Consider the following 12,835-nt stretch of genomic DNA (forward strand, 5'->3'; position numbering starts at 1 on the left):
CAACAACAACAACAAAAGGAAGTAAATAGATTTGTTATTCTGTTAACCACCACCGCTACCTCAGCCGAGCGTAGTTTTCCGTCGGAGTAATCCTCTCAAGGTTCACTGTTTGTTTTATTGGTCACATTACTACTTGTGTTATCTAATTTGTGTTCTTTCTTTTTTTTAATGCCGGAGTTCGTTTTCAGTTCACTCTATCGTTAGCCTGAATGCTAGGGGTTTGAGAAATCCTACAAAAAGGAAAGCTTTATTTTTTATATTGTAAACGTAGTAGCACAGATTGTGTCATTCAGGAAGGAAAGTGATTTTAAACTTTGGAAAGCACAATGGGGAGATATGGCCTATTTCAGTCATGGATCAAATCATTCTGCTGGTGTTTTGACACTTCACAAGTTTAAAGGTGACTTTCTAGAATCCACATCTCCACAAGACGGGATATGGGTCATAGTAACTGTTAAACTTGACAATGCTATTTTCATCATCTGTAATGTATACGGACATAACTCACATACTCCTAATAAGACCCCTTTTACCCAATTTACCAGGAAAGTACAGGATTTAAGCAACACATACTCAGAGGCTTTTCTAATTATTTCAGGGGATTTTAATGAAACACCTGATGCATCTGCTGATCGTTTTCCTCCTAGAACGAGTCAAAGCCCCCAAGATAGTAACATTATCGTTACATTATGCAATGATCTCTGTGTTGAGGATGTCTGGCGTTATTTCAATCCAAATGCAAAGGGTTATACCTGTACCAACAACTATGTCACGTAAATCTAGAATAGATTTATTCATAATGCCCCTCTTTTTGTTACAATTTATAGATGTAGATCATCAGTTGGCTCCCTTTTCTGATCATCACTTTGATTTCCCTGAATTTACAAGCTACTAAAAAATCAAAAGGTACTCGAGGTTATTGGAAATTAAACAACACACTTCTTAAAGATACTACTCTCATTGAAAACATCAAATCATTAGCTAAATATATTTTTGCTAGAAAAGACTTGGGTCATGGAAGTAGATGGGAATTTTTCAAATATAAAGTGGCCATTAAACTCGCCAAAGAGCTGATGCAATTTAAAGAGCCTAGAGAAAAGGAGCTGATGAGCAAGCTTGACAGTTTTCTAAAGAAATATTATCTATCTGAAGAAGAGGAGTCTGTATTCAAGTCTTTACAACTAGAATTAGAACAGATTTACACAGATTTGGCAAAGGGTGCCTTTGTAAGGTTAAGAGCATAATGGATTGAAGAGGGGGAAAGAAACACTAGTTACTTTTTTGCACTTGAAAAGAGAAACCACAAAATAAAATCTATAACTGCACTCAAAATTAACTATGTTTTATGCAAAGATCCCATTAAAATATCATAATTTGTCAATTCCTTTTATGAAAACCTTTACAGCTCTCAATTTCAGGAAGATGGTTGTGAAAGCTACATTTGCCACATTCAGAATTCTGGCCCTGTAATTGAGGATGATTTCCACTCATTTTGCAATTCACCTGTGTCAATTGAAGAAATTAGAGGCTCTGAATTCAAAGAAAAAAGGGAAATCACCTGGCCCTGATGGCCCTGTCAGTTGAATTCTATAGACAGTTTTGGGGGTTACTGGAAGACCCGATTTTCAATATGTTTCAAGATTGCGTTAAAAATGGGGAAATGGTCTCCACTATGAAACAGGGCCTTATTTCATTGATTCCGAAGCCCGATAAAGACCCTTCTCTTAGACAATTGGAGACCAAATGCTTTATTAAATATTGATTACAAATTGATTGCTCTGGTTTATGCCAACAGATTAAAGAAAGGAATAGATACCATTATAAATGAGACTCAAACGGGACTTATGAAGGGCCGTCACATAAACTCTAACATTCGTTTATTCTTGGACAGCAGGACGGTGGCCATGGAAGTCGGAATCCGCTAGGAGTGTGTAACAACTCACCTGCTGAATCAACTAGCCCTGAAAATGGATGGCGCTGGAGTGGTGCGTCTCCATGGTTCTCCTTAACCTTTTATTTAACTTGGCAAGTCGGTTAAGAACAAATTTTTATTTTACAATGAAGGTCTACCCCAGCCAAACCCTAACCCGGATGATGCTGGTGATTGAGACTGCATCTCTGTCAATTAGGTTAGTATTGTGGAGTAACTACAATGTTGTTGACAGTGGTGTAAAGTACTTAACTAAAAATAGTACTACTTTAGTAGCTTTTTTGGGGTATCTGTACCTGACTATTTATATTTTTGACTACTTTTACTTCACTACATTCTTTAAAAAAAATAAAGTACCTTTTACTCCATACATTTTTCCTGACACCCAAAAGTACTTGTTACATTTGTAAAGCTTAGCAGGACAGGAAAATTGAAAAATTCACGCACTTATCAAGAGAACATCCCTTGACATCCCAACTACCTCTTGTCTGACGGACTCACTAAACACACATGCTTTGTTTGTAAATGATGGCTGAGTGTTGGAGTGTGCCCCTGGCTATCTGGAAAAAAGGGGTGTCTGGTTTGCTTAATATAAGAATTTAAAAAATGATTAATACTTTTACATTTGATACTTATATTTTAGCAATTACATTTACTTTTATACTTAAGTATATTTAAAACCAAATACTGTTAGACATTTACTCAAGTAGTATTTTACTGGGTGAATTTCACTTACTATTTTCTATTAAGGTATCTTTACTTTTACTCAAGTATGACAATTGGGTACTTTTCCACCGCTGGTTGTTGATCCACCCTCAGTTTTCTCTTATCACAGCTGTACCTGTTTTAAAGTCACCATTGCCCTTATGGTCAAATCCCTGAGCGGTTTCCTTCCTCTCCGGCAACTGAGTTAGGAAAGACGCCTGTATCTTTGTAGTGACGGGGCTCCCGAGTGGCACAGCGGTCTAGCCGGGGTAGGCCATCATTGTAAATAACAATTTGTTCTTAACTGACTTGCCTAGTTACAATAAAGGTTAAATAAAAAAATAAGTATTGTTACACCATCCAACGTGTAATTAATATCTTCACCATGTTCAAAGGGATATTCAATGTCTGCTTTTACATTTTGTACCATCTACCAATAGGTGCCCTTCTTTGTGAGGCATTGGAAGACCTTCCTGGTGTTTTGTGGTTAAATCTGTGTTTGAAATTCACTGCTCGACTGAGGGACCTTACAGATAATTGTGTGTGTGTGGGAAACAGAGATGAGGTAGTCATTAAAAAATCATGTTAAACACTATTATTGCACACAGAGTGAGTCTATGCAACTTATTATGTGACTTGCACATTTGTAATCCTGAATTTATTTAGGCTTGCCATAACAAAGGTGTTGAGTACTTATTGACTCAAGACATTTCAGCTTTTCATTTTTTTATTAATTTGTAAGCATTTTCCAAAAAAACATAATTCAACGTTGACATTGTGGGGTATTGTGTGTAGGCCAGTGACCAAAAAAAATCTAAATTAAATAAATTACAAATTTGCGATGTGACAACAAAATGTGGAAGAAGTAAAGGGGTGTGAACTTTCTGAAGACACTGTAGGTAGCTAGCTATATTTTGATCTAGGCAAGCTAATGTAACTAGCTAGCTAGATACCTCATTTGAACGTAGTTAGGTCGTAGCTCATACAAGTTTATTGTGTATTATCTAGATACTGCTGGTTATGTAACGTTATCATTTGATAATGCTAGCAAGGCTGGTTGGCTACATGCTAGCTAACGTTTGTTAACTAACTAGCTAATGTTAGCCTACAAGTCGTATTTGCAAGTTATTTTGTAGCTCATACAGGTGTATTCCATTTTGTTTAGGGCAAAACTTAATAATGGATGTAGCTAACTCATGTCTGACTAATACAGTGAACTATTGGTGCTTTCAAGGGAACTGGGAGGGGAAAAAACTAGGTCAAACATGACGTCAGTGATCTTCAGATCGGAAAATCAGAGCACTTAGAAAAATGCCTGAGTTTGCAACTTGGAATTTCGAGTTGGAATACTGTTCAAAATTACATTTCCCAATCGGAGGTAATTTTTGTCCACACACTCACTAATTAATTTCTGGCTACACCACTGAGGTTAGGCATAAGGTTATCTGTGTGGTTAAGGTTAGGTTTAAAATCACATTTTAAGAAGAGCAATTGTAGAAATAGGCGGCCTATATGACTTTGTGGCTGTAATTATTGACAACCTAGAATTATCTTGACCGAGTTACTGCCCTGATGACACAGACGGCTTCATCAACAACGGTAATGTGTGTTATGTGAAAAGTTGTATACAAAATAAATATATCCAGTTTGAAAAACTCATTTGAATTACCCAGCCAAGCAGATACAAGTAGCAGAGTCATTTTGGTTGTGAAGTACATTATCAAAACACTTAGTCCTTTCTTTATAACAATGAAATGTGTTACTTGGCTGTCTATTGTATCACGCTGTCCCAGATCCTACCAGTCAACACCACCTCGTAAGATGACAAAGTACATTGCCTGCTGCAGTTGTTCGAGAGATGTCCAGTTTCATGCAACATAGAAAAGACCAGCAAGGGGACCTTCAAACACACAGACATGCCCTTCCTGTGAGCATTCCTATAAATGGAACAGTGGGGACACTTTAATCAGGTTGGTGACATTTGCCCTGGTCAAGTCAAACAGTTGTGAGTTTGGTCCCAATTCACCTTCATAACATAGCCTGGTTCCACCAGGCTGATCACTGAGTTTGTCATAATATTTCACTTTGCATATCATGACATCTGAAGTGAAATAGAAAGGTGAATGCAACGATCAGGTTGATTTCACCATGCTAATTATAACCACCATTAATAATGTAATCAGTGCTCTGTTTGTGTGACTGACCAGTATCTTTGAGGGGCCAGGAGCTCATCTATGCTGCCATGCCCATCAATGGGGTGCTGGCAAAGCACTTACCTCCAGCCTCACTTCTTGCCTGCTTACTAACGGTCGTCAATGGAGAGGTAGGTAGGTTTAGTCTGACCTGTTCAAACTTTAACATTGTATATCACATATCCTAACTGGCATTGGTAATCGAACAGTGACTGTGTATTTGTTCACAGATGCATCTATTGACCCAGCACTAGGAGACTTGCAAGATGATGTGATGTGAAGTCCAGACTTGACATACGGGCTTCATACTGATGTCTCTAAATGGAGAGAGACCTGGTACTTGGCATGAAAATTTTACTAGACAACTTTTACTGGTTGTCTTTTTTTATTATTGAATTGAATGGTATCAGTCAATATGGGGAGGGAGAAACCTGAATCCTGAATCCTGGTGTATACAGGACACCATATAGGAAGGTATGACCACTCTGACATGTTTACCAAGGTAGCCGAATTATCACCAGACAAAATGTTGATAGGCACAGTATCTGTATCGGCAGGGAATGACAATGATTGATGAAAGGTGCACATTGTTATATCAGCAGAACACTGATTCTATGGTTTTATGTAAAGGATGTTTATTCTACATGGACCTGTTACTACATTTGCATGTTATCAAAACACTTAGTTTAGAATATCTACACACATTATTTTTATTTACCTTTATTTAACTTGGCATTCTTATTTACAATGACGGCCTACCAAAATGCCTCCTGCGGGGAAGGAGGCTGGAATTATTATTATTTTTTAAATTCAACACGCATCACGACAAGAGAGACAACACTACATAAAGCGAGACCTAAGACAACAACATAGCATGGCAGCAACACATGACAACAAAGCATGGTAGCAACACAACATGACAACAACATGGTATCAACACAGCATTTCAGCAGCACAAAACAAGGTACAAACATTGGGCACAGACAACAGCACAAAGGGCAAGAAGGTAGAGACAACAATACTATCACGTAAAGCACAACTGCCAGTAAAAGTGTCCATGATTGATTCTTTGAATGAAGAGATTGAGATAAAACTGTCCAGTTTGAGTGTTTGTTGCAGCTCGTTCCAGTCGCTAGCTGCAGCAAACTGAAAAGACGAGTAACTCACGGATGTGTGTGCTTTGGGGACCTTGGTAGAACGGGTGTTGTATGTGGAGGATGAGGGCTGCATTAGATATCTCAGATGGGGTGGGGGAGTGAGGTCTAAGGGTTTTATAAATAAGCATCAACCAGTGGGTCTTGCGACGGGTATACAGAGATGACCAGTTTACAGAAGAGTATAGAGTGCAGTGATGTGTCCTATAAGGAGCATTGGTGGCAAATCTGATGGCCGAATGGTAAAGAACATCTAGCCGCTCGAGAGCATCCTTACCTGCCGATCTATAAATTACATTCCCGTAATCTAGCATGGGTAAGATGGTCATCTGAATCAGGGTTAGTTTGGCAGCTGGGGTGAAAGAGGAACGATTACGATAGAAGAAACCAAATCTAGATTTAACTTTAGCCTGCAGCTTTGATATGTGCTGAGAGAAGGACAGTGTACCATCTAGCCATACTACCAAGTACGTATATGAGGTAACTACCTCAAGTTTTAAACCCGCAGAGGTAGTAATCACACCTGTGGGAAGAGGGGCATTCGTCTTACCAAACCACATGGGGGGGGGCAGATGAGTATAAGACCTGTAAATTCAGCAATTGCATTCTTCTCATATTACTCTGTAGGCTACTAACCTATTAAAATATTCCTACGGCATTTCTCACCATACATCTGCCTGTTGTTATTGAACTCCACCTGCAGGAGGTTTGTTTGTTGTGATTGAGGGGGGGAACCGCTGTGGGCAAGGTTCTGACAGATAGGTGTGTCTTGGTGGCGGCAAGGACACCCCCAAGAAACACCCACATCAAACCACACCCCCAAGCCAAATCACATTTGGCTTCTGTCATGGCCGCCAGCATTTGAGGAGCAAGCCAAAAAACGAGCCCAAATCAACGGGTGCAGTTCCCCTTTAAGTTCTATCATTCGTCATTCAATTCTATTACCTAATATATTTTCAAAACAGCCTTTATTTTAGGGGCCCAAATGTAATTTGATTGTTAAAAATGTTGAAGGGGATTCTCGTGTTTTGTTATTGTTCAAACTCATCATTTTACATTTTGATACACACAGAGGCTGGGAGGCCTACTGTTGTGGGAGGCAGAAGGTGGCCCCATCTTGTGGCAGTTAGTTCTATGACCACCAGACGGCATGTGAGCTCTCATTGTTTTTGTTAACCTGCTTGATGATGTACACTGAGTATACCCCCCTACAAGATGTCAACAGCGTTCCACAGGGATGCTGGCCCATGTTGGCTCCAATGCTTCCCACAGTTGTGTGAAGTTGGCTGGATGTCCTTTGGGTGGTGGACTATTCTTGATACACAGAGGTCAGGTGTTGAGTGTGAAAAAACCCAGCAGGGTTGCAATTCCTGACACCGATGCACCTGGCACCTACTACGATATCCAATAAATATGTTGTCTTCCCCATTCACCCTTAATGGCACACAAACCATGTCTCAATTGTCTCAAGCCTTAAAAATCATTCTTTAACCTGTCTAATCCCCTTCATCTGCACTGATTTGAAGTGGATTTAACAATTGACATCAATAAGGGATCATAGCATTCACCTGGTCAGTCTGTCATGGGAACAGCAGGTGTTCCTAATGTTTTGTACACTCAGTGTATAATTTACACTTTACAAATTGACTTTCTGTAAGTAATTTATAGTTAAAGAAAACCCTAAATGACAAAAGCAGGGAAAGACCTCAGCCTGACCTGAAAATACAGTATTGTCACAATCAATTGAACAGGAATGCAGACTTGCATAGGCCTACATGTGACATAATACTTTACAGTCCTAAGGGAATTGAAAAGCGATATAAATGGTATCCTTTCTCAAAATACTACTATTACAACACTACAATGGCATACAATCAGTTTCACCTACATACTCTCCCGCCCTGCTCCAGTTTAGCTCTCCATAAATGAGTGGGGATTTTAATTAATTTCTGCTCATGATCTTGATCTAATTAAAGCCTTTGTCCCTGCCATGTCATTTTCATAAGCTGCTCCCTCCAATTACATATAACAACCTAGCCCATTCAGATATTAACCTTCTGTGTGAAGTGTCTCTCCTTCCCTCGACTTATCTACTTGCGCATTTAAAAATAATACATTGGGAAACTCCAAGATAATTCAACCTTTTGTTTTGAATTCCACGATAGAGTTTAGCTATTGTATCATTTATTTCCCATTTTTCTCTGACAGACTCTTGTAGATAAAAGAGAAGTTGGTGTGTCAATTGTCCTGGTATATGTTCCAAACCTGGTAAATAAATGTCATTTTTAAGAAAAACTCTCAAATTGATGGCTCAGTCAAATACCACCAGTCGTCATTCTGGACATGTTAACTATTGATGTTGTGACCCTCTCTAACCCTGACTCTACGAAACTGAATGAAGTAAGGTCAACAAGGCCAGGGAAGATATGTCAATTGTAGATTCAAAATTGACCCAAAATAACTCCAGGCTAAAACCATTGAACCGAGAGGGGTTATTATACTTCAAGGTTGACCTGATTTATCCATGCACAATACATCAGAACTCAATCCTTTGAGAGGAGCTAAGATGACATGGTGCCCCATAACAAAAAAGCGTGTCTTATATCATCCACTTTGTGAAATATTGGTCCTAAACACACAGACTTTAATTTCGTGCTGGTTTTAAAAGTACATTCACTTTGGTCCAGCAGCAGGGCTGGGGTCAGATGCCATGCATGTTTCACTCTCCCAGCAGACCTCCGGGGGCCTGGGGGTTTCAAAGCTTAGTGAGGGTTCAGTGAGTGACTAAAGTGGCTGTAGCAGACCATGGACAAACAAAGAAACATTATCCTGGGTCCCCATCCACATTATTTATGAATGATACACTTTCTCCTTCTCCTGGTTTTGGTGTGAGATTTGATTTCAGTGAACACACATGGTCATTTAGACATAATGCTGTACTTCACTATCAGCAATCTCAGGACCAAACTACTATTATAACAAATAGACGCAAGTGTGAAGGTTCAGTGTTGTAGCGAACTTGAGATATGACCAGTAATTCTTAACAGTGGCTATAATGTGACAACTTGGTGAGGTACTGCAGTAAATGAGTCTGAGAAAAAAATTATGCCTCTGAGAAATGCAGCACTGCCTCTTTGAAGAGCTACAAACATGGAGTTTGTTGTCATTATGTTAAACCTGGTTAATACACTGTGTGGGTCTGAGTGTCCTACCACAGCGCCCTTCCAGCCCAAGCCACAATTTACTAGGAAAACAATCTTCAGTTGGAGGGTGTTGTCTGTTGTGGGTCTGCACTTTATACAAGTCCCCCCTGTGTCTAGAATTAATTAAATTTCGTTATCTGGGAAAATAACGTGAGAAAAAGAAAGAATGGGACTGGAAGGCAAGTAATGGTTGATACACAGGGGGCAAATGAGAAGGTCACCAAAGGGGGGGGTGGGGGGGCGGAAATACCTTCTATGCTAGATTAACACTGGGTGTGCCATTGCTCTGTTATCTGTGAGCTGGCGTGTGGACACTGGACACAGAGGCCAACATATCTCAGACTCCACTGCTGTTTTCCTAGCTCAGCTAATAGCATGTGACTTCCTCAGCATTGCTCCTCAGAGCCAAGACACAACCAGAGACTGGGATTCTGGCACCTCCCTGAAAACAGATGACAATGTTGTTGTTTTTCCTGCCGCAGACCCCCCTCCACGAGGGCTGTCTGGTTAGAGAAGGGAAATGAGAAGGACAAATTTACATTTACAAATCAATTTAAAACATATGCTCTTGTCCATTTGCAGTCCGCCCCTTCGAGGAACGACACGATGGCAGACTTGAGAACAAGATCATTAGGCCTCATTTATCAACCCATGTTTTCAAACAAAACATTTTTGACTATTTTGTGTAGAATTATGAATATTTGGGGTTATTATGTATGCTTTGACACATCTGGACAACAACTTTTCAATCCTGTGTATAATACTCACAGTATTATGCGTTATTCTACAACACTGAAAATATTATATGAACCCCACTTTGAGTGCCGTATGGAGCTCTAATGGTTCATAAACAAATAAAATCAATTTAACTGATTAGTGTCTAAATGCATTTGAGTGTTCTGTCATTCACAGTTAATCGGCATTGCTTCCCTTTCAATCTGACATGATTTGATTGTGTTGTGAAGACCATTGAGTTCCAAAGTAACCCTCTGTTTCTCCAAATAAAAGCAACACCAGCTAGCACATAACGTTCTGAGGACCATATGTTTCTTAGAACTTGGTGAGAGCATGGTTGTCCTTTGGTTATTTTGCCACAATGCTCTGGGAATGGTGCAAGATACCCAGATACATAACATTCTGAGAACCACATGTTTCTTAGGTGGGAATTTCAGTACATAATGTTTTCTGCAGGTTTCCTCATGGTTCTATTTAAAGGATGTAATCAGAACATTAAGAAAGCTTTCCATAAAAAAACAGTTACTAAAAACATTAGTAACATTCAAAGAGTGTTCTACGAATGTTATTTAAAAACATTTAATTTCCGTTCTTAGAACGTTAATAAAACCTCCCAGGAAAACTTTCAGGGAACCAAAGTAAAACATTCTCAGAACCTCCCTGCAACCTAAAAATGTACTGTATGTTCCCAGAACAGATACTTATCACCTCCGTTCTCAGAACTTTAACAATTCAGTAGGTCTAAGGCACTGAATCTCAGGGTTTGGCTGGGGGAGCTTTACATGACTCATCGCACTCTAGCGACTGCTTGTGGCGGGCAGGGCGCCTGCAGGCTGACCTCGGTCGTCAGGTGAACAGTGTTTCCTCCGACACATTGGTGCGGCTGGCTCCCTGGTTAAGTCGGCAGGTGTTAAGAAGTGCGGTTTGGCGGGTCATGTTTCGGAGGACGCATGACTCGACCTTCATCTCCCGAGCCCGTTACGGAATTGCCGAGATGAGACAAGATCAAAATTGGGTAGAAAAAAATACAAGGAAACTTCAAGGAAATGTATGGCTTCGGTCCCCAAGCTAGCACATTTGGTTCCTTGGAAGCAGTTGCAATGTACGTTTTTGCTTTCCCGTTGGTTCTGGAAACAAAACCATAAGTTTGTTCCCAGAATGGAAATCATGTTCTGAGAACATGTTTCACTAAGACTTAACACTGCTAGCTTAGTTTGGGTTAACTGATTTGAACTCCAAGCACAGATAGAACATATGGAAATTCAATTGCTTAGGTATTAATCATGCAAACACATACATTTTCTTGTGGCACGGCGTCAGTGAGATTCTAAACTATGATCTTCTGTTCTCTAGCCATGGAATTAGTCCACTGCGCTACCAGGATTGAGTGAGCATGCCATGTTTTATTTTGTCTCATAGAAAGCGGTTTATTTTAGTCTATTCAAACAGACCCCATTTCAAAGGAAACAAGCACTCGTTAAGATCAGGTGTGGCCAATTAGTGTGTGCTGCCAACAGACCTGAACACACTAAACAAGATAGAAATTGAGAGAGTTTTGTTGACGCTGAGAACAAAATGTATATGCTTTTAAATAACATTCTCAGAATGTTCTTTTTAACGTTACGAAAGTTCTTGTTTTTGTATAAAAGGTTTTCGTAATGTTCCAAGAACATTACTTTAAATAGAACCATAAAGCAACCTGCAGATAACAGTTTGCTGAAGTACTGAAATTCACACAGAAGAACATTTGTTTCTTAATGTTCTATGGACGTTCTGAGAACATTACTTTAAATAGAACCATGAGGAAACCTGTAGGAAATGTTAGACTTAAAGTACTGAAATTCCTACCTAAGAAACATATGGTTCTCAGAACGTTATGTGTTGACTGGGTCAACAGTCAAATGGTTTATTTCGTCACAGCTCCTCTGAACCTCATGAGCCTTTTTTTCCACTCCATTACACACACAAAGGAGCTACAGTAGTACACAATGGGAGTTTTCTATTTTGGTAGGCCTTATCAATAGAGGATCTATCTCCAGTATCTGAGCCTCGTCTCGGCCTGTTCCTTCCATGAGAAGTGTTCATGAGAAAGAGTAGGACAATGGAGGGCTTGACTTCTTGGGCGGTTTCTACTACAGGTCACATGGACATAGGAATGTTAGGAACATGACCCTACAGAGCCAAAGATGTGGTTGGTTTGAGCCTTAGTGTCCGAGACTGACACTGGAGGGCTATAACAGCGTTAACGTAACGCAGACTAGTAGAGAGACAGAGGTCAAAGAAATGCATGGGATGACACAGGAACTGTGAGAGCATTCCAGGAAATTATTAAATACATCAATTGTGTTATGTCGCATGGAGCAACAGACAAAAAGCTATTGATCAACGGAAACTAAGTGTCTCCTGCCTTTCCCTTACATACATGCTGCAAAATATTCTCACCTTATCATCTAATTTATATTATATTAGACCCCCTACCCCCTGATCATCTTTAGCACTGCTGTTTATGGCAGTTTAGAGGAGGAATGTGCAACTTGCGTTTTGCCCAACGCATCACCGGGAGCACACTGCATTCCCTCCAGGACACTTACAGCACCCGATGTCACAGGAAGGCCAAAATGGACATCAACCACCCCAGCCACGGCTTGTTCACCCCAATTTCATCCAGAAGGTGAGGTCAGTACAGGTGCATCAAAGCTGGGACCGAGAGACTGAAAAACAGCTTCTAGCTCAAGTCCATCAGTCTGTTAAATAGCCATCACTCGCCTGCACCTTAGAGGCTGCTGCCCTATATATGGAATCACTGGTCACTTTAATAATGTTTACATACTGCTTTACTCATTTCATATGTATATACAGTATACTAATGTATTTTAGTCAATGTCATTCCGACATTGCTCATCCTAATATTGATAT

The 12,835-nt window shown here is 39.9% G+C and overlaps 1 long non-coding RNA gene across 2 annotated transcripts; it reads left to right on the forward strand.

Annotated features, from left to right (window-relative positions):
- The first annotated feature begins 80 nt into the window (after positions 1-80).
- LOC118367249 (uncharacterized) lies at positions 81-9,380 on the forward strand. 2 transcript variants are annotated; one of them, XR_008090301.1, is made up of 3 exons: positions 81-4,605; positions 4,843-4,962; positions 5,058-9,380. It is a non-coding gene; the product is annotated as an uncharacterized LOC118367249 (long non-coding RNA). The 2 variants fall into 2 exon arrangements; XR_008090299.1 differs by having other exon boundaries at positions 4,843-4,958.
- The last annotated feature ends 3,455 nt before the right edge of the window (positions 9,381-12,835 follow it).

Source organism: Oncorhynchus keta, chromosome 34, assembly GCF_023373465.1.
Source record: "Oncorhynchus keta strain PuntledgeMale-10-30-2019 chromosome 34, Oket_V2, whole genome shotgun sequence".
In the NCBI taxonomy this organism is placed as follows: domain Eukaryota; kingdom Metazoa; phylum Chordata; class Actinopteri; order Salmoniformes; family Salmonidae; genus Oncorhynchus; species Oncorhynchus keta.